This window comes from Rhinolophus sinicus, chromosome 14 (genome assembly GCF_057876585.1).
Source record: "Rhinolophus sinicus isolate RSI-liver-muscle chromosome 14, RSI-T2T, whole genome shotgun sequence".
In the NCBI taxonomy this organism is placed as follows: domain Eukaryota; kingdom Metazoa; phylum Chordata; class Mammalia; order Chiroptera; family Rhinolophidae; genus Rhinolophus; species Rhinolophus sinicus.
Genome location: NC_142514.1, coordinates 18842275 through 18862211, shown reverse-complemented (window position 1 = coordinate 18862211; position 19937 = coordinate 18842275). Strand labels below are relative to the sequence as shown.

General features: G+C 55.2%; 1 protein-coding gene across 12 annotated transcripts in view; it reads left to right on the top strand.

Moving 5' to 3' along the window:
• AHDC1 (AT-hook DNA binding motif containing 1) overlaps positions 1–19937 on the top strand; it is a 64036-nt gene that overhangs the window by 28580 nt on the left and 15519 nt on the right. For 7 of the 12 annotated variants that reach the window (XM_088790698.1, XM_088790697.1, XM_088790695.1 and 4 more), the window contains 3 exons: positions 14196–14373; positions 19514–19624; positions 19777–19814. The gene's annotated coding sequence lies outside the window, so the exon portion shown is untranslated. Of the gene's footprint in view, positions 1–14195; positions 14374–19394; positions 19625–19776; positions 19815–19937 lie in introns of all 12 variants that reach the window. The other 5 variants (XM_088790703.1, XM_088790701.1, XM_088790702.1 and 2 more) reach the window with 3 other exon arrangements.

Sequence of the window (19937 nt, the reverse complement as noted above, 5' to 3'; positions counted from 1 at the left end):
CCTTCAGGGACACTGGCGAAGATTGTGGTGGGTGGAGGGGGCATATCACCCAAGTGAGTGAGATTGCTGATTCCCAGAGTCCCTGTTGTGAGTAGAGAGGCCTGTGCATAAGAACAGGAGTTTGTGTCAGGCGGGGCTGTGAGACTGCTGGCTTCTAAGGGAAGGGAATGTGTGTGTCAGTGACCAGTCAGCCTCCAGGGAATTGGGGGTGCAGTGCACAAGGCAGCTAGTTTGTGAGATGGTGTGTCCAGAGAGCGATTGCAGGGGCAGTATGTTGGGGTGTGTGCAAAACAAGGAGGCTAGCAATGGGAGGGAGAAAAAAAACAGATGAACCAAAGAACCTGGCTCTGAGTTAGGGCAGGCTGCATAGGGAGGCTCCCGGCCTTATGGGGAAGTGGTAGAAGATTCAGCACAGTCTGACACAGGGCAGTCTTGCCTGCGCCTAGGTTTGTCTGCCTGTTCATAGGTGTTGAGCTGAGCTGAGCTGCACTGTTCTGAATTGCAGATGTCATGTTCTATTGTGGGGGTGTCTATATTGGGGTATTGTCAAGGTTTTCTGAACAGTGAGTGGATGTTTGGGGTGTGTGTCTGTACAGGATAGCATTATAAGGCAGTGGGAAGCTTCTGTCCATTTGAGATACTTAGCAGATTGTACTGGGGACATCAATTCTGGCTGTTAGGAAGCTTTAGCTAATTGGGGGGGTTGCTGGGTTGTAAGGGAGGATGTGTTCAGGCTGTGAGCAAATCCTGGCCATATTTTGGGTGCTTTTTCCCCCCTCCATTGCTTACACACTGGGAAAGAGGTCTCCTGGTTTAATCAGTCCCTCTGCACCTCTGCAGGTAGGCAAGCAGTCAGCACAAGCCTGTTCACACTTGCAGTAATTTTACCACGGTGCCTAAGTCAGGAACAGGCGTGAATTGACCTTTTAACCCCTTCCCCGCCATGGGATTAGACTCTGTTTCCTGTTCAATCTCCTCCAGAACCAGTTCCATCCCGCCTGGGGGGCCCCCCAAGGAGAGGATAAGCAACCCCCCATCACTTTTCTTCCCTCTCCACTGTTGAGCCTTGGGGGGGCCTGAGGGCCAGGCTGGTGCAGGGTCTGGAAGGAGCTGAGGGCCCAGGCGGGAGTGATAAATATTGAAGAGGAGGGATTTCGGTGTGGGCTGGAGCAGCTGCAGTGGTTCGAGTGTCACACTATCTCTCCCCAGGTTTACTGACCCATTTCCATTCACGCGGCTGCCGGTTTCCTAGCAACGGCAACAGTCCCCCCAGAACAGGCGGAGTGTGTGTCTGCCATTAGCGACTGCCGCAACTGTGTCAAGGTTACCCCGCTCCCTGCAAACCCACCCCGGCGGGTTTGTTTTCTGCCAGCGCCTGGCACACACCGTGCCAGCCAGAGAAGGGGAGGGGAGGGGGCCGGGGGCCAGCCCAGTGGCTTGGGTGGGGGTGGGGGGCCGAGGAAGAGCTGCAGTTCCTGGTCCAGTGGGAGCCAACTTGGACTGAGGCCGAAGCAGGCCCCCCTCCCTTGGCTGGTGGAATTCCTGAGCCCGAGGGGAGCAGGGGGCGGGGCTGTCCCTCAGCCCTGACCCCCGAGATTCCACAGCCTGGGGGGAGGGGTGTGGGCCGAGGGGCCTCTGGGAAGCCTGCCCGATCTGACCCCACCTGGCTTGTTCTGCTCCTGCCCTGGCTTCCTCCCACTTCTGCGCAGCTCCATGCTAGCTCTCTGCTCTCAGCTCTTTGTCCCAGTCTCGGTTCCTGGTCTCCCCCCCCCCCATCACACTCCCCAGGGCAGGGTTGTATTTCTCCCATCAGACTAGGGGCTCCTGAGATTGGGGTTCATGATGCTTCTTTCCTTCTCCCCTCAGCACCACCTCACGACTGTTTTCCCAAATGTCATGGGAGATGAGATTAAACAGTTGGGATGGCAAAGTCTAATTTTTCTTAACAGGAACAAATGAGGCAAATACCCCCATCCTACCCCCTGGATGAAGTAGATTCTGCTTCTTCCCACCTGGCAGCATTCATATGGAAATGAACATTGGAAGTAGCGTACCCCTCTTTTCTACCCCAAAACCTGGCTGCAAAGGGTTAAAGCAGCTCCCCCTTCCCCCCACCTTGCCTTGGTATGTGAGCTCCCCCAGGATGGGGGATGGGAGGATGGGGGGTCTGTCGCCTTGTAGCCACTCATGTGGTCAGCTCAGACCTGACCAGTCACATTCCTGCCCAGGAGGGCTGGAGCTTGAGGTGGAGGGGCAGGGGCCTAGAGGGGGCTGAGTTTATAGGAATGGGGGGGGGGGGTACCAAGAAGCTGGGTCTAGGGGCTGCTGGGAACTTGAAAGTATTGTGCAATATAAACTTCAGGAAGCCTGAATCCACCTCCTGTTCCCCTGGGCCTCAGTCTCTCTGTCTTTCCTCCCATTTTGCACTCTTCAAAATGTTCCCATGGTCCACATAGTTGTGATACAGGTACAGACCTGGTCTCAATTCTAAGTTGTGGTAGAAGCTGTTTCTGACATGCAGGGCGGCACAGAGACTTGTGGGTAGCCTCCAGTGTGACTTTCTGGTGCTTGGAGGAGGTCGGCTGGGTTTTTTGGCTGGGTCAGAGGCTTTGAGATCTAGGGTACAGAGCAGGCTGTGCTAGACAGCAGAAAGAGACCTGGGCGGGCACCCAGGAAGCCTGGTTCTCTGCCCAGCCCTGTGCCTGACTCACAGCCTCACTCTCCCCATCGGAGGGGCTTAGACCAGTGGTCTCTAAAAGCTCTCCAGCCCTGTTAGTCTGTGGTTCTGGGTGAGAGATGAGGAGTGGGGGGCAATAGTCTGGAGGGCTGTAGGAAGCTGCCAGCTCAAGGGGGAGTTTGCAACACGATCCCAGAGCGAAAATAGCCCAGGTCATTTTCAGCTGCTTGGGCTGAGGTATCTGATCCTGGCAGGGCAGGGCAGCTTGGGCAGGGGGCAGGGAGGAGCATTCTGTAAAGCCCTCTGGGAAACCGGACCCCAGGATGGGGAGGGTGGGGAAAGGTTGGCATGCCCGGCTGGGCTTCCTGAGACCCGCTGGGGCCCTGGCAGGGGCTCCAGAATGGAAAGATGAGGAATTCAGAGGGTTAACAGGAGGTGAAGGCTGGACTCCAGCCCCCTTTGGGTCCTGGCCTGGATGAGGTGAAAGGTCAGCCCCAAGGAGTCCAGGCACAGCTGGGGAAGGAGTAACCTGATCCTTCTCCCTAGCCAGGCTCTGGGGATCACAGAGCCACCTCCCCCAGGAAAGGTGCTTTGACATCCCCAGGAAGGAGTTTGTTTCGACTTGTTCTCAGCAGGAGTTGGGGGCTAGGGGAGGGTCCTGGCCCAAGGGGTCAGGAAGAGCTGCAGGCCTGGCGCCCCAGCCAGGATGCCAGTGCTTTGTCATCCTGGGGTCAGGAGAGGTGGAGGTGAGCCTGCTGGAAAGGTTAGAGGTGGCCCGTTCTGGCTCTGCTCTCACTCTGTGCCCCATTTATAATGACTCTGACGGAAGCTTAGAGGTAGGAGACTCCCCCACCCCCCAGCACACACACTGATTAGTGAGAGAAACTGCCTGATACTAGACTGTGACATTGAGATGTGTGTGGGGTGGAGAATTACACCTCGACTCTGAGATGGCTTTGCTGTCTGTGGTTGTGTGTGTGGTAGGGTGTTAGGGTGTAAGGTCAGGTGTGATGAGAGGCAGAGATAATACATGGAAGAACATGGGCTCTGAAGTCAAGCTTTGCCTAGGTTCACATCCTTGCTGCTGCCTTAGGCAAGCTGTTGAACTTAAGCCTCTGTTTCCCCAACCACAAAAGGGACGAATAGTACTCACCGTAAAGGGTAATGGCAAGGATTGGCACAGAACAAGTGCTCGGTAAAAAGTAACCCTAATGAACTTCATTGTGTACCAAGGTCATACACAGTGTGGCGCTCACATTGAAGCTGGTCTGACTTCAGAGCAGGAGTTGGTGAGCTACAAATGAGGGAGAGGGTAGCTAAAAAATGTGACTGGGTCTTTGTCCCTAGAGCTGTGCCTAAGGCTGTGGGAGTATGCAGGTCACTTGGTAGTGGGATGGGGTCAGGTGAGTGGTGTTGAGTCTGTGGCAAGGGGTACTGTGTTTCCCTGAAAATAAGAGACAGGCCTGTAGAGGGAAAGTACCTTGTCAAAAGTCATGCAGCAATAGGTGGGACAGTCAGCTCTAATGCGTCTTTTGGAGCAAAAATTCATATAAGACCCGGTCTTATTTTACTATAAGACCTGGTAATAATATAATATAATACCTGGTCTTAATATGAATTTTTGCTCCAAAAGACGCATTAGAGCCGCTTGTCCGGCTAGGTCTTAATTTCAGGGAAACAGGGTAGTTGGGGCAAGCTTCTTAACCCATATCTCTGGGGCTAGCTGATAGCCCCTTCTGCTCATGCCTGGCGGGCTTTGTGCAGTCATACGTGGGTGTAGCTGTCCCCGGAGTGTGACTGTAGGTATGTTTGAGAAGGCGCAGGCATCCCAAGAAAGAACAAGTCGCCTTTTGTACGTGTCCAGCCCCGGGCTGGGCTGGGCCCTCTCTGGGGGATCCCCTGTTTCCGCGCCCAGCTCCCCGCCCACAGACAGCGCCCCGGCCCCGCCCGTCACCTGAGAGGGCGGCAAGGCGGCCCGAGCGCCCCCTCCCGGGGACCACGCTTCGTACGTGGGGCAGGGGTCTGGGACAGGGGGCGTGCCTGAAGCCCTGCCCCTGCCCCTCGTGACATCACTCCAGGTGCAACCAATCTCCCCGAGCCCTACCCACGGATGCCCGGCCCCCGCCCCGCCCCCTTGCCCGACTCCGCAACCGCGACCGCCACCTCTCTCCGGTGATCCGAAGGCGCGGTAGGTGGAGGAGGAGGCTTGGCCTCCCTATGGGGCGGGGAGACCATTAAAGACCTCGCCCTTCCTGCTCTGGGAGGGGCTGAGCATGAGGCCCTAAGACCTTGCAGCTCAGCTGCCCTGGAACCTCACAAGATCTCTTTCCTGGAGCACTCTGCCTTGTCCACCTGTCCAAATCTTGCCACGTACCCCTTTCTGCAGGAAGCCTTCCAGAACTGACCTCCCTCCCAATGTTTTTTTCTGATTACTTACGCCCTTTTAGGGAGTGGGTGATGGCAATACCAGCACTACTACAAACACCAGCTGCTGTGCACCGTACAATTCACTGTGTACCGGACTGCTCCGTTTTTCATGGAAGATCTTACCTGATGGGTCTCTGATTGTTTTCTACCTTGTAGCCTTTCTTACCTACTGGACTGGGAGTTCCTCTGGGCAACAGTTCCAGACGTGGCACTACTAAATGTTTAGGATGGATGATAGATGAGACAGGCCTGTAGAGGGAAAGTACCTTGTCAAAAGTCATGCAGCAATAGGTGGAACAAACAGAGCTAGAACCCAGGTTTCCTGGCTGTATTCAGGTCTTTGGTTCTGGTGTGTGATTAAAGAGTGGGAGTCACACAGAAAGATGCTATAGGCCTTCCCTTCCCCCATGGGAGGGCCTGCCCACCCACAAGATCAACCTGAAGTCTGTCTTCCTCTGCAGCCCATACCTTGTACCAGAACCCCTGACTCCTGGGAGGAGGGGGAGGAGATACTAGGGAAGCTAGGCAGGTTTTTGCAGGCCAAAGGGGCAGTTCTGGACTACAAGGAGTATTGTGGGCTCAGTGATTGGGGGGTACTGGTTCTGCAGACTTAAAAGTTAAAAGATTTAGCTTGCAGGTGGGAGGTTCCAAGCTGGGCACAGAGGAGTGTTGGGAGCCAAAGTATGTGGGGGTTCAGTACAAGGGAGGCAAGGATTATGCTGGGCCAGCATTCCCCCTACCAACAAGCTGGCCGTGTGGAATGCTGGGAGGCCCGGGGGATGGGCCAGGCAGCCAAGGTGTCTCCCGGTGGCACAGAAGCAGTTAAGAGCTGCCTCAGCCCGTTCCTTCAGACAATTAGTGACATCTCGCTTGACAACAACACACTGAGCCGATGCAGACCTCAGCCCCCCTCCTGGCGCCCCCCCCCCCCCCAGGCCGCTTCAGCTGTTTATTCTTGGGCTTTAACAATTGGGATTCTGACTTAGAGGAGCAGGCGCCCCGCACTGCCCTCTGACCCTCCGTCGCCTTGGCAACTGGAGCCCGGTAGGCCTGGGCTCTGCCTTAGGATTACAGATCCTGAATTCACAATCTTGCTCCCCTGCAAGCAGAAGCAGCAGCTGCAGTAGCAGCAGCATGCGGGATCTTCAGCTAGACTGGAGGGGACAGAAAAGGAGGATTCCCCAGGGGCCAGCCTGAGGCAGGGCTGGGAATCTAGGGTACCCACAGGTGACCTGGAGAGTGGTGCCCTGCTGGCAGCCTCCATGGGGTGGAGCAGGGCCCAGAGTCTTCCTGAGCTCTCAGCATCTCCCATTCACTCTCTGGAAACTTTCTTCCTCTTAGAACGCCAAGGGCAGGCAGGGGCGAGCCTTCTTCATCGCCCCCTATTTCCCCTCAGACAGCCCCCTACCATGCCCAGAACTCCAAGTGCCAGCAGACTGTGCCCCTGCCGTGCCCGCAGCCATAGCAACAGTCCTCCCTCCCTTGCCAGCTCTGCTCCTTCCTCCCTCCACCCCCAGCAGCCAACTGCCCCAGCTGAAACCGGAGCCGATGCATCTGCGAGCCTCATGCCCAGACCCACATTCCATTTCTGTCCTCTGTCCCCCCAGCTCTGGCGACGACATCTCCCCCCCTCACCCCCTCCCTCCTTGCCTCTTGTCTACTCTTGCTGCCCCCCCTACACTACACACACACACACACCATCATTTAGGGTCTCCCCCTTCTTCCTGCCCCATTTTCTGAGTGTCTCACCCTCTCCGACAGTCTCTGTTGGTCTGTGTGTCAATCCCTTGTCTCTCCAGCTCCCTGTGGTGTCCTCAGTTCTCTGTGCCTTGCCCTGTCTGTGGTAGGCTCCTTCTCCATCTCTTCCCCTCTGTGTATCTCTCTCTCTCTCTCTCTCTCTCTCTCTCTCTCTCTCTCTCTCTCTCTCTCTCTCTCTCTCTCATCCTGACTGTCTCTCTGTCTTGTTTTTTTCTTCCTCCTGTCCCTCCTTTCCTCTCTGTTTTGCTGTTTTCCTTCCTCCAATATTCATATGTACGTGTCCCCCCTTCCCCGTCTCTCATCCCCTCCTTCCTCATTTCTTTCATCCCCATTCTGTCCTGTTTCTCTTGCCACCACATTCTTCCTCTTTCCGTCTCTTCCTGAATCTGATTTTCTGACTTGGTTTCTCCCTCCCTCCTTCTCTCTGACTGTCTCCCTCTAAATATGTAGATTTCTTTCAAGTCTTCCTCTTTTTCCCATTTGGTCATTTCCCTCATGGCCTCCAGATTGGAGCCGTCCAGAGTCACCCCAAAGGAGTCTCCTGTCAAGGAGGGAACAGATGTCCTGGCAATCCATTGGGCAAATGTAGTTGAATCTCAGATAGGGAGGGGAAAGCCTAAGGTCAAAGAGCCCATAGAGGCTAGGGCACCAGGAACTGAGAGTGCCAGGCCTCCTTTTCCAGGATTTCAGAGGATGGGCTCCATCCATCTAGTCTACCTCCTGCCAGCACAGGTCAGGGTAGAGGGTAGTCCCAAGGTCTGAACTGACCCTAGACGCCCGCTAGCTATTAGGACTCAAAGAGGAGCATGTCTAGGCCTCACTGATTCCTGGGATTTGTCTCCTCCCATGCCACAATGATGGCTTTCTCAGATTGTGCCTCAGTTTCCCCCAAGGGCACAGAGGTACTATCTGTGCTCTGTGTCTTTGTTAAAGGACTTGAAGTTCCTGGAGCAAAGTCAAAGTTGTGAAGAGGGAAAGGGTAGAGTGACTCCCGCCCCCTTGCTCGCCAACCCCAGGGGGACTACAGCACGGAAGGATTTGTCTCAGGGTAAAGGTTGAATAAGGGTCCTATCTCCTTAAGTGTCTGGTGGAGGAGAGTGTCCTGCCTCCCCCCAAAGACTGGCAACCCCTGCTGTCAGGCCTGCCCATCCTCCCAGCCTGGGCAGTGGCCTCTAGCCTTCCTCCTTGCAGTTGCTCTTCAAGGAATGAGCTTGAAGTCATGGGAAACAGGCCCTGGGGTGGGGGTGCCAGGCCTCCAGGGCCCAGCCCTTGCCTCAGGGTGTGATGAGGTCTGGTCTAGGCAGAAGTTCTAGGACCCTGGGGTCTGGACACTACTCACCAAGGGGCCGGGCTGGGGAGTAGGGGTGCCTGGGGGAGGCGGGTTGCACGCAAGGCATGCTGGGCCCCCCTCGGCGGGTGGGTGGGGGGAACAAAGCTGGCATCGAGGCCTCAGCTAAAATTAGCCGCTTCCCTGCGCGGGAGCGAGCATGCCTGCCAGCCGCCCAGATCGCCGCTGCCTCGGCAGGCCATCTGTCGCCACGTTTTGCTCAGTCCCCCAGGGCTCCCCAGCTCCAGCCACCCCCAAGGGCTAGAAGGACTCTGCTCTGAGGCTGTCCCTAGCCAGGGTTCTGGTCTCTGCTGCTGTCATGCTGTGTGACCTCAGGCTAGGCGTGTCCCTCTCTGGGCTCCTGTATAGCAAGAAGGCCCTGGATACTGACATCCTAGATCCCCCAGTCCTTCCAAGCACCAGGTGCTGGTTGCTGATCATGGGGTACTAGAGTATGGGCCCCCTGCCTCCCTTAGAGCTGGCCCTCTGGTTCAGTGTTTAAAGGTGGGCCAAGTGGGATTTAGGGTAAAGTTTGGGGTGTGTGATCAGTTTCTTTGGTCTTCACTGGACAGTAGGACAGCTCTATATCCAAAAACACCCCAGTATCCCCCCTTACACCGCTCCCCACCGACACACACAGACACACACACATGTTGTGGACCTCCAGGCAGTCTTACAGAAACAGCTCTAGTGGGAAGCCAGGAAGTGGAGGCTGAGCTCAGCTGATATTAACTGCTCTGTGGCTTGGGCAAGTCTGCTGCCCTCTCTCAGTCTGTTTTCTCCTCTTCAGTAAGAAGCTACCATTTCTTGAGCACCTTCCCACTTTATGCCACATTGTCTCTTGAGGCTGACATTATGGTCCCCGCTTTACAGCTGAGCAAACTGAGGTACAGAAAGCTGAGGTTCTTTGTGAGGAAGTGTTGGAACCAGCAGTGGATGGCTGTGTCCTCCTTCCCATGGCCTCCACTGCTTTGCTTGCTGGTCTCCAGCCTTGGCTATTTTCAGACCCTGGCACTTCCCTGGCTGCTGCCCCTTCCCTCCTCCCCAAAGCCAGAAACTGAGCTGCTGCTCCAGGGTCACTCACATTGGCCTGGGAGGAGCTCAGACTTGAACCCAGGCCCCTTGGCTCCTAGCCTTCCTCCCTCTGGCCAGCAGGCTGGGCCTGTTCCCTGGGTGAGTCATGCCCCTGGACTTTGGCCTCCTTGTCAGGCTGTATGGCCTGAATTTGGAGAGGGGGGCCTTTGTAAGAAAGAGGGGCTCCCTTGGTAGCAGTGGGGGTTTGAAGCTATTATCCCTCTCCCTCCTCAGTCCTGGGCCCTGAGGGCATGGTGACAGCAACCCATGACCTGTCTACCCTCCACTGATCTCTAAGAAGTCTTGTAGGAAGAATTCCTGGGGCTTCCTTACTCATTCTGCCCCCTCCCTAGATAACTACATTCAGTTAGCAATGGGGTGGGGGAAGCTTAGGGTGGTGGCATTTCCAGGTTGTCTCTGTGCCCAGGCAGCTTCCTTCCCAGCACTCGTCTTCCCCCAGCACTGGGCTGTTGGGTTACCCTGGAGGGAAACCATGGTGCCTCCACTCCTGGTGTCCAGGGACCAAGGTCACACCCAGAGCCCTATGCGCCCCCACCTCCTCCTGGGGCCAGTGGTGTTTGTCACTGGGGCAACGTGCGGCTGTGCCCGGCTCTGGCAGTACTGGGGTGACATTCATGCCCTGTGAGCTGTGACGCCTCTGCAGGCAGAGGACAGCACCACCCAGGCTGGCATTGATGGGGGAGGGATGGGAGTGGGCTGTCACCTGTCTGAAGCAGTCGGGATGATATGTTGTGTACCCATGCTGCAGTTTGGAGGGAAGGAGTGAGGTCGTGTCCCTGGCCTATACTGTGGGTTGGGGGGATCTGTAGCCTTCTCACACCTGGAAGGTGAGGCTTGTTTGTGTGTGTGTGTGTGTGTGTGTGTGTGTGTGTGTGTGTGTGTGTGTGAGATCTCTCACACAGAGACATTCTCTGTGTATTTCACATCCCATTATTGGTTGTGGGGGTGCCTGGTTGGTTGTACGCTAGTTACACCACTGCGAGGGTGACAGCCTATATTCTTGTTTCATACTGTCTGGGAGTATCAGATGTGCCCATCTCATGCTTCAGGGGAAGTGACAGGTTATGTGCTTCACTCATCCTGTTAGGAGGGTAGTCACCGACTCATATGCCTGTCTCTGACTGTTGGGTATGTGTGAGATGTCACCATGTGCCCATCTCATGCTGTTGTGGGGAGTGATATGTGTGATTATCTCATGCTGTTGGGAGGTTGTCTGTCACCCTAAAGAGACAACATGTTGCCTAGTGGTGTGGAGATGACAGTTGGTGGGACCTTCCCATGGAGACTACAGGGCCCCAAAGGGCTGGCCAGAGGAAGCCAGCCCTCATGGGTTGGGGGTAGGGGTGCCTCAGTCTCACATGACCTACCTTCTGACCCAGGTGCCAACCCTGGGGACTGTTCCCCTGGAGGAAGGACCTAGTGTTTTTCTGACAGTGTGGAACAGGACCTCTGGGACTGGGGCAGGTGTGACTGGGGAGGTGAGGCACCAAGCAGGGTTCGCATGGGGGGCTGTGTCCCGCAGGCCTGGGGGACCCTATTCCCTGCCTCTTCTGCCCCTGAAACTGTTAAACTAATTAAAGCTGTGGAGCCGCAGGATTAATCGGGGCAGCTCGGCGCGGGCCGGGAGCTCAGGTAGTCGATTAGTGTGCCGCGGAGGATATTGGATTTCTGAACCGCAAGTCAGCACTATTCGGGCCTGTTATCTCTCCGAGGCTCGAGGGTCAGGAGGCGGGAGGCTCCAGGCGTGCTGGCCACCCCCGCCCGGACATCTCGGAGCATCCATTCCCCCGGCCCACACCGCCACCTTCTCCACCTGACTGCCTGCGTCCCCCACCCCCTGCCCTCCTGACCCTGCTGCTGCCCATGCGGCGTTCTCACCCAACCCTTCTCCCTGGCTCATCCTGGCCCTGCGCGAGGTCTCCCTCTGTCTCTCTCTCTCCATCACCCTCTGGTCCCCATCTGTCAGACTGGCCTCCCCAGTGTTGCCATTCCCTCTGGCTCTCTCCCTCCCACCTGGTCTGACTTGCACTCTGCCTCACTGACACCCGCTTTTCAGCCTCTGACTGCCCCTCCACCTCTGCCTTCCTTTCCCGTCACTGTCCCTGTCCCCCAGTCTCTTTCTCTGTCTCTCTGCTATTGTGTTTGTATGTGCCTGTCTCACAGTCTCTGTCTCTCATGTGTCTCTGTCTCTGTTTCTCTCCCTCTTTGTGTCTCTGTGTATCTCGCTCTCCCTCTCTTTCTTTTCCCTCCCTCTGGCACTCAATCTCTCTCTCTCTCTCTCTTTCTCTCTCTCTCTCTCTCTCCTCTCTCTCTTGTGTGGTCTCGGCTGGTGTCTGCAACCAGAACAAATCTCCCCCAGCCAACACCCCCTGAACAAGGAGGCCAGAGCAGCTAATGGGAAACATGTGATTCTGCCTTGCGCCTGGAGCACCGTGAAGGGAGCCTTAGTCCCAGCTCAGCCCCTGCTCCCCCTCTCGCTGCATTCCCCGCACCCGTACTGTCCCCTGTCTCCCAGGGGCTCCCCCAACCTGTGTGGGCACAGTGCAAGTTCCCCAGTCATTTACATTTCAGGGGGTGGGGGGCGCTGACGTTTTTTTTTTTCAGTTGGGGAGTATCAGGTTGTGGAGGGGCCGGGAGCAGCTTTGCTCTTTTGGTTCCCCTCAGCCCCCAGGGCCAGGCAGACCCCATGCAGACTCCCCCCACCACCACCACCATATGTAGGAAAACAGGGCCAAGATGAGCTGAGCTGTGGGGGCCTGGATGGGGGCAGCCAGTCCACCCCCACTGGAAGGCTCTGGAGCCACCCAGATTTCCATCTTTTCTGCCCTCCTGGGCCTCTGGGGAGCTGCAGGGGTGGGGGCTCCCTGAGGGCTTTGGAGCTGCTGGGCTGCATTTCTGTGCCCACCCAACCACGGGGAAAGGGGGGACAGATCAGAGGAGGGAGACTCTGGCAGGTTGGAATTCTCCTTCTCTGCCTGTGGATAAATTGTCCCTAATCCAGGCTTGGGGAGCTGTCTGGCTCCTACAGAGAGAGAGAGAGAGAGAGAGAGAGAGAGAGAGAGAGAGAGAGAGGAAGCAGGCATACAAACACAGTGACACAGACACACACTGTCTCACAAAGGGCCTCTCACATGCGCACACACGTACTAACGAGTTACACAAAGGTACCACACAGACACTGAGGCACCCTTGGTTGACAGGCACACTATGGCACACAGATCCTCTCACACATGTTGACACTGACACAGCTGTACAGGCACAGACATACAATGACACGGCACAAGGGCCCACGGACACACACAGACACACAAATATAAGGTCATACAGCTCACACATGCATGGACGTACGCATGAGCCCATGCTGACCCATCCGTGGTGAAACGGCTCCACAAGGACACTGTGACCAGTCACGCTGTCATACCATGACCCTGAAAACCCAAAGAAATGCACAAGTAGGAGGGAGGCCACACTGATCCACAGTGACACCAGTGCCCGCAGTCACAGGCCTTGAGATGGGAAACCTGCAGGGACAGCAGAGGATCAGCCGCTCCCCCCCACCCCTCTCCCCACACACATTCAGAGAGCTCTGAGACAGGCAGAAGCCGCTTCTGCTCCTGACACAGCGGGATGCAGAGAGTCAAGCAGAGTGTGTGCATACACAGACACACTCATAGCCTGACCACAGCTGGGCACACCTTGTCACACATAGGCACACACACTTCCACCTGTGTCCTCACAGGCATGCAAATGCAGGCTCAGCCGGACATGCACAAAGCTGAATAGACCCAGATGCACACACCCACATGTCTCACTGAAGACACCAAACCCAAGTATGCATGTGTCTCTCACACACACACACACACACACACACACACACGGCTGATCACACAGACCACAACTGAGCAAACACACAGTCCTATACATGTACATTCATAAACACACATGTACCTGCACAGACATACAGAAATGCACAGAGAAGCATACAGAAGGCTAAATAAACCTAGGAACCCACATGTAGGTGTATTTACCCAGACAACTCAACACAGACATACATTTATACAGGCAGGATCTCTAACACACACATTGTGTTTCCCCGAAAATAAGACCTAGCCGGACAATCAGCTCTAATGCGTCTTTTCGAGCAGAAATTAATATAAGACCCAGTATTAAAGTATATTATACCCAGTCTTATACTAAAATAAGACCCGGGTCTTATGTTAATTTTTACTTCAAAAGAAGCATTAGAGCTGATGGTCTGGCTAGGTCTTATTTTCGGGAAAACACGGTACAAATTCCCAGACAATCAGAACCTGCAAGGAGGCCCATGAAGCCTGGTTCCAAGACCCGCTCTGGACTCCAGTGCAGACCTCAAGGAGGCATACAAATGGTCAGGAAGCAGGGGGGTGGTGAGAAGGGCTATGGCTATTAAAGAGAACGAGAGACATAACCAGTAGCTGAGAAGAGTAAATGCCAGCTGCATACACACCCCCTCCTGGAAATCTATATACACCATCACTTTGAACAGGCTGTTAGCATTTAAGTTTTCCCAGAGTGCTCCTTCCCATTCACAAGATCTCCCCATTTTATAGATGAGAAAACTGAGAGCCTGCGAGGTTAACTGACTTGCCCAAGATCAGACAGTTAGTGAGGGTTGAGCGAAGGACTATCTGACTGCCAAGACCAGGTTCTTTCCACCATAACGTAGGTATTCATGTTCATGCGTATGTGTGTACCTACACATACAAAGATACTGTTTCCCAATAGGAACCTAATGTTTCAAGGTTCACAACTCCCAAGTGAAATGAGGTTTGAGCTGATCTAATTGTGTGCAAGGATGAACCCCATCTAAGACGGCCTCCTGGTCCCCCTGTGTCCATGCTTATGCCTGTGGTGCTGTGTTTGCTTCCACAGATGGGAGCTTGCCTGCCTGACTACCCATCGGCCTGGACCCCAAAGCCCGCCCTGCTAAGTGTGTGCAGAGGGCCCCGGGTTCGGGGCGACTCTCAGGCTGCCAAGGAGACCACCCTGGAATCACTGGCGAAGACAGGCCTTTCCTGCTGAGCTGGGCCTGTCTACACAGCCTGCTCGGGTAGGTAACAACGTATGGGGAAGCCAGGTCTGTGCTTGGGCTACCCGCAGGAAGTGGAGGAGGTCAGGGGGACTTACTTCCCCATCCTAGCAGGGATTCCCCCCTCCCAGCTTAGGCCAAAAAGAGGCCCTTGATAGAATCAAAATATATTAACCAAACTTACTCAAATTTCACATGGGATACTGAGACCCATGGGTATACAGCAAGGCCGATGGACTCCTGCCTCCTAGTCTAGGGACTCTTCCCTGCTCTTTGATGACCTGAGAGAACTGGGAAGGGAAAGGGTTTGTGACAATGAGCAGAACTCAGGGCAGAGGTGGAAACCAGAGTGCCTAATATGTACGGCTGACCCCCAGGACTGAAGTCTGGAAGCAGAGAGCTGAGAGGCCAGCCAAGGTGAGGTGCTGAGAGGACCTGGGTAGTTCAGGTATGCTAGGTCGCCCTCCTAGGATGAAAGGGGGCAGAATCTGCCTCCCTACTCCTGGCCCACATTAGCCCACCCAGGCTCAAGAGCTACAGAGGCCAGGTGGGGCTACCCTGCCCTGCAGAGGCAACTCCCTGAACTGACACAAGAAGCCTCAGGGCTCCAGGAAGCTCCCTAGAACCCAGCCTGCCTGGGGACCCCACCCAACTTCCAAGGGAGCATTCCTGGAGCCTGAGGTCTGGGGGCGGGGCCTCCTGGGATTGTAAGGGTGGAAAGGTTGGGCGTGAGAGGAAAAGGATACAGGGCTATGTGTGTGCCCACTGTAAAAGTACAGGACATCTTATGTGCAAGTACACAGGCATACGTGCAAGCAGGTGTGTACGGGGGGGGGGGGCTCTGTCCTTAGGTGTGGAGGGCTCTGCATACAAGAGTGATATAAGTGGACTGAGCTAGGAGATGTTTGAGGGCTGTGTGTTGTATGATGAGTGTGCAGAACTCAGTGTGTCCTGTGCAGGTGTGGGAATACTGGAGTGTTGTGTGTGCTACACTGGATGGTGTATGTATACAGGATGCTGGTGTACATTGAAGAGGTGTGTAGATAAGAATCTGAATACACTGTGGTGATATGTGGGTCCACTGGGATGGTGTGTATATACACTGGCATCTCTCCGTGTGTCACTGGGGAAGTGTGTGTTCAGGGTTCTGAGTGCACACAGGGGGTGGTGTGTTCACATGGTTCCATTTGCGCTTTGGAGGTGGGCTGGGCAAGCCTTCAGCTGAGCTGGGCTCAGCAGTGCCCAGCCTTGTGGCCAAATCGCTGAAGTCACTTCCTTTCCAGCAGCAACTTTCCAGGAGGAGGAGTTCTTCAGACCTGGGCGGGGAGGGGGGGGTGGAACATGTTGCTCTCTGGGGAAGGAGGTGGGCGGGGGTGAGAGGCTGTGGGGAGGGCCTGGTGGGGCTGGAGGAGGGGAGTCCTCCGGGAGACAGAAGGAAAGACAAGGACAGAAGTCTGGAAGGGCCAAGGGCAGGAGGGGATGGGGGCGGAGCAGGGCGGGAAGCACAGTCCCTGGGTGACCTCGGAGAGAGGAAGGGAGGGCCACCCGGCAGGGTGACCCTCGGGTTCAACCAGAGCTGGCTGTGATGCCCGCACACCTGGCACCCAGGGCAGGGGGCTGGCAGGGGGCGGGTCTAGGACAGACCTGCTTGCCAGGTGCCCAGCTCTTGGCAGGAAGGGGGTGGGCGAGGGCTGCACAAAGGAGCTCTGTGTGGCTGGGGATAGGGTGGGGTGGGGTGTGTTGTGTTGTTGGGGGGGCTGATGGCTCCAGGGGGTGGGGCGGGGCTTGCTCCCCTTGGGGGCATCAGTGGCTCTAAGGGGACACCTAGTGGCAAGGGAGAGTAGTGCATCAGGATGACCGAGGTGGGAGGGGGTGAGGAAGCTGTCAGGGAGTAGATTAGAAGTCAAAGATTAAAACTGGTGGTTGGGAATAGAACAGTTGCTGCAGGAGAGGAGGCTGCAGGACAGGGGCTGACTCTCTGGACAGTGAAGAAGTTTGGTTGAGAGGAGCCCAACAAACCTAAATTCAGACTCAACTCTTCTGTCATGGCTGTTTGTCCTTAAGGGCATAACTTAACCTCTCTGTGCCCCCATTTAAATGCCAAATAAGTGACAGTTGCCATTATTATTTTCATTATTGTTATTTTTGTTATGATTTGGGGCCGGAGTCGGGTTAGAAAAAGATCTTGGGGTACATTTGGGTGGGTGGGACGGGGCAGAAGAGAAGGAGATTGAGAGGGGTGATGCTTAGTTCCTGACGGGGCAGATCCTGGGAGATAAAGGCCTTCAAGGGAGATGCTAGGGGGGGTCTCACAGCAGCAGTAATAGCCCCGCTTTGATGCAGTGTTTCCATTTGAGGCTATCCCTGGGCCTTCAATCCTGGCTGGGAGGGAAATGGTGTTGGGGGGAGGAGTGTGCAGGCTGGAGAGAGGGTCATGAGGCCGGAAGTGAGAGCTGGGGCTGGCAGTCTGGCTCCCCTGGGGAGGCTGCGGGTGGGGGAGGGGAGGCGGTCTGGGGAAGGGGTGGGGTGGTCACAGCCGCAGCAGGGAGGGTGGGGCTGGGGACTCAAGGATGTGGGCTGGCGCTTCCCGGCACTGTGCACAGCAGGTTGGGGCCTCCAGCCCCCTCCCAGCTGCCTGCTGTCCCCATGGGTAGGCTCAGAAGCAGACAGAGGGACAGAAGGACCCTTTAGACTTTGTTCACAGACATGGGATAGGTGGTGCCCTTGGGAGGGGTCCAAGAAAATGGCTGCCTGGGTGTGGTAAGGAGGGGAGCCAGCTGCTTCCCTCAGATCCTGGAGGCTATAAGAGAGCAGTGGACAGAGTCAGGAGGTCTGGCAGGAGGACTTGCCCAAAGGTCTTCACGGGTGGGTGGAACAGAAGCAACCACTGGGGAGGAGGTTTTTCTCTTCTGCCAAGATCACACCCTCTGGCCCTAAGTGGGAGGTCTGCAGAGCAGGGAGGGAGGGTGGCTTCTGGTAGGCATCTCAAGGAAGGCATCAGGAGCCATGGGTCAACCATACTATTGGAAATCAGACGTGGAGATTTCAGAGTCTGAGCCTCCTTCCCTCCTTTGTGAGGGTGTTACCCAATGTCCTTCCTGCAAGAGCAATGGTGGGATTTCTTGAAGCAGAGACCCTGGTCTGCGAGGGGCCAGTCCACAGTCTATAACCAGGCACAGAACAGAGCCCTGAGTGATTGAGTAGGGGGGACAATGAGGGGCCACTAAGGTCTGGGACCTGCAGAGAGGGAAGGACAGAAGGCTGTTCTGCTTGGGGCAAAGTCTCTTTCCCTTTTTGGGTCTCAGTTTCCTCATCTGTAAAATGGGAGAGGCATGAGGTGGCACTAAAACATTGCCCACTGGAAGAGCTGATTGAAGATACAGATTTTCAGATGTCCTTTCTGATCTATGAGTCAGACTTCCCTGGACTAGGGCCTGGGTATCTGGAATGTTACACAGCTCCCCCAGGCCCAGGGTTTGGAAGCCAGTGGGTTAGATGATTTTTAAGGTTTCTCTCAGCCTTAAATTAGACCATAGCTCTAGAAGGAGCACTTTCAGGAGTGGCTAAAGGAGAGTTGCTGGGAGTGCAAGAAAGCTTTGGACATAGGGCAGAATTAGGAATCCTGCCACTTAGCAGCTATGTGACTTCAGGCAAGTTACACAATTGCTCTGAGCCTATTTCCTCTGTAATGCGGGCATTATAAACTGTACCACCCAGGTTGCTATGAGGATTCAGTTGGTCTTATATGTGGTGGTGCTTTGTAGGTTGCAAATCGGTGTCTACCAAAGGGAAGTGGGGGAGTGTCTTTATCCACACCATCCTGTCCCTGGTCTAGTCAGCTGTGCAGTCTTCCTGGGGTGGGCCAGCAATGGACAGACAGTATGGCAGCCAGTAAGAGTCTCCATGTATCTATGGGGGATGGGCTCTGGGGATCAGATCAGAGCCAAACACACTAGGCATTGACGGGGTCAGTCTTTAAGACCCTCACAGTGGTAGGGCCCATTCAGCTCCTTACTCCCCAAGATCCCAGCTCCTGTGGTTCAGCCAGGGCTCTGAGTCTCCAGGCTCCCTTGGAAGTTGGATATGCCTGGATCTAAATCCCAGCTCTGCCCAGACCACCTCAGGGAGTCCGTTGGTAAATATTTATGTAGCATCCATAGCCCAGGCCCTGGGGTCAGGGGATACAGCAGTAAACAAGACAGACTCGATCTCTGCCCCTGAAGGGCCCACACTCTGGGGGGACCCACTGAACAGCCAGTTATACAAGTAAATGATTGCAGTTGTGATAAATATTGTGAAGGTAAAGTAGAGAGTGCTCTAGGAATGTAGGTATAGCAGGGACTAGACCGAGGCCATAGGTGAGATGGGGGTATGTTCAGAGAGGGCCTTTCTGATAAAGGTGGACGAGGGGTCAGAAAATGTCCCTTTCTACATTCTTGTCTCCCTCCCTCCCTCAGCCTCCTTCTTGGGTCACACTTTTGGGTCTGGAGAGGAATGAAAGAGAGGCTCATGGGAAAGGCAGGGCTGAGTGCTCTGTGTGCCTCATTCGTTCATTCATCCCTTCAGTAAATGTTTTTTGAAACACACTTGTGGGCCATGTGCTGATTAGGGTTTTGAGAGATACACAGAAATAAACAGGACAGAAATCTTGGGCTCATTGTGCTTAAAACCTTCTAGTGCCTGGTTTGCTCTTCTGTGAAAACGAGGGTGGTAACCATGTTGGTCTCAGATTTGCAGGGGGGTTAGGTGAAATAATCCATAGAAAGTGCTTAGGCCAGTGTTTGGCATCAGAGAAAGTGTCCCCAAAGTATGAGCTATTATTGGTGACTCCCTGGTGTGATTGCTCTGACCTCAGCCACTCTTCACTTTTTCTTTGCAGCTTTTATCCCAGTAATAATTAAGTCATTTGTGATTGTCTGATGTTTGTCTACCCAGTCCTTGTACAAAGTAGGCACTCCATAAATAATGAGTATATGAATGAATGATGTTACTTCAATCTCTGAGCCTCCATTTCTTCATCTGCAAAATGGGGTTATTAATAGCCCCTACCTCGCAGGACTGGTATGAAGAATTAAATGAAACGATGCCTGGACAGCTTCCAGCCCAGTGCCTGGCGCGCAGTAGGTGCTCACTAAACCTGAGCTGCGATGGTCCTTTCCAGGCGCTGTCCACGCCCCAGGCCTGGGCTCAGGCCGAAGTTGCTCCACAGCACCCCCAGCTGACAGCCAGCGACTGGCAGAGCCCCCAGGCACGGGGGCCATCTCTTTTCCAGGTCAGCCGGGTGTGTGTGCTAGAGGGAGCATCAAGGGAGCTGGGGGTGGTGTGTGGAGACCGGGCCAGTGGGCGGGTAGATAGGTCAGGTGGGCAGTGGGCTCCGGCCGGCAGACCATTCAGATCTCCTGTTGCCTGTCTTGTTGCCCACAGAGATCTCCAGTGTGACAGCCCAGGTGGCAGAGCCGAGGGTGAGTGGCTGGGGTTCCCCTGGAACCCTGGGGATGCGGCAAAAAGGAGGGAGGCCTTGCGCTGGATAGGACTTCCTGGCCCTCTCCTTAAGTTTGATCGGGAATGGTCGCCCTGCCCTGCTG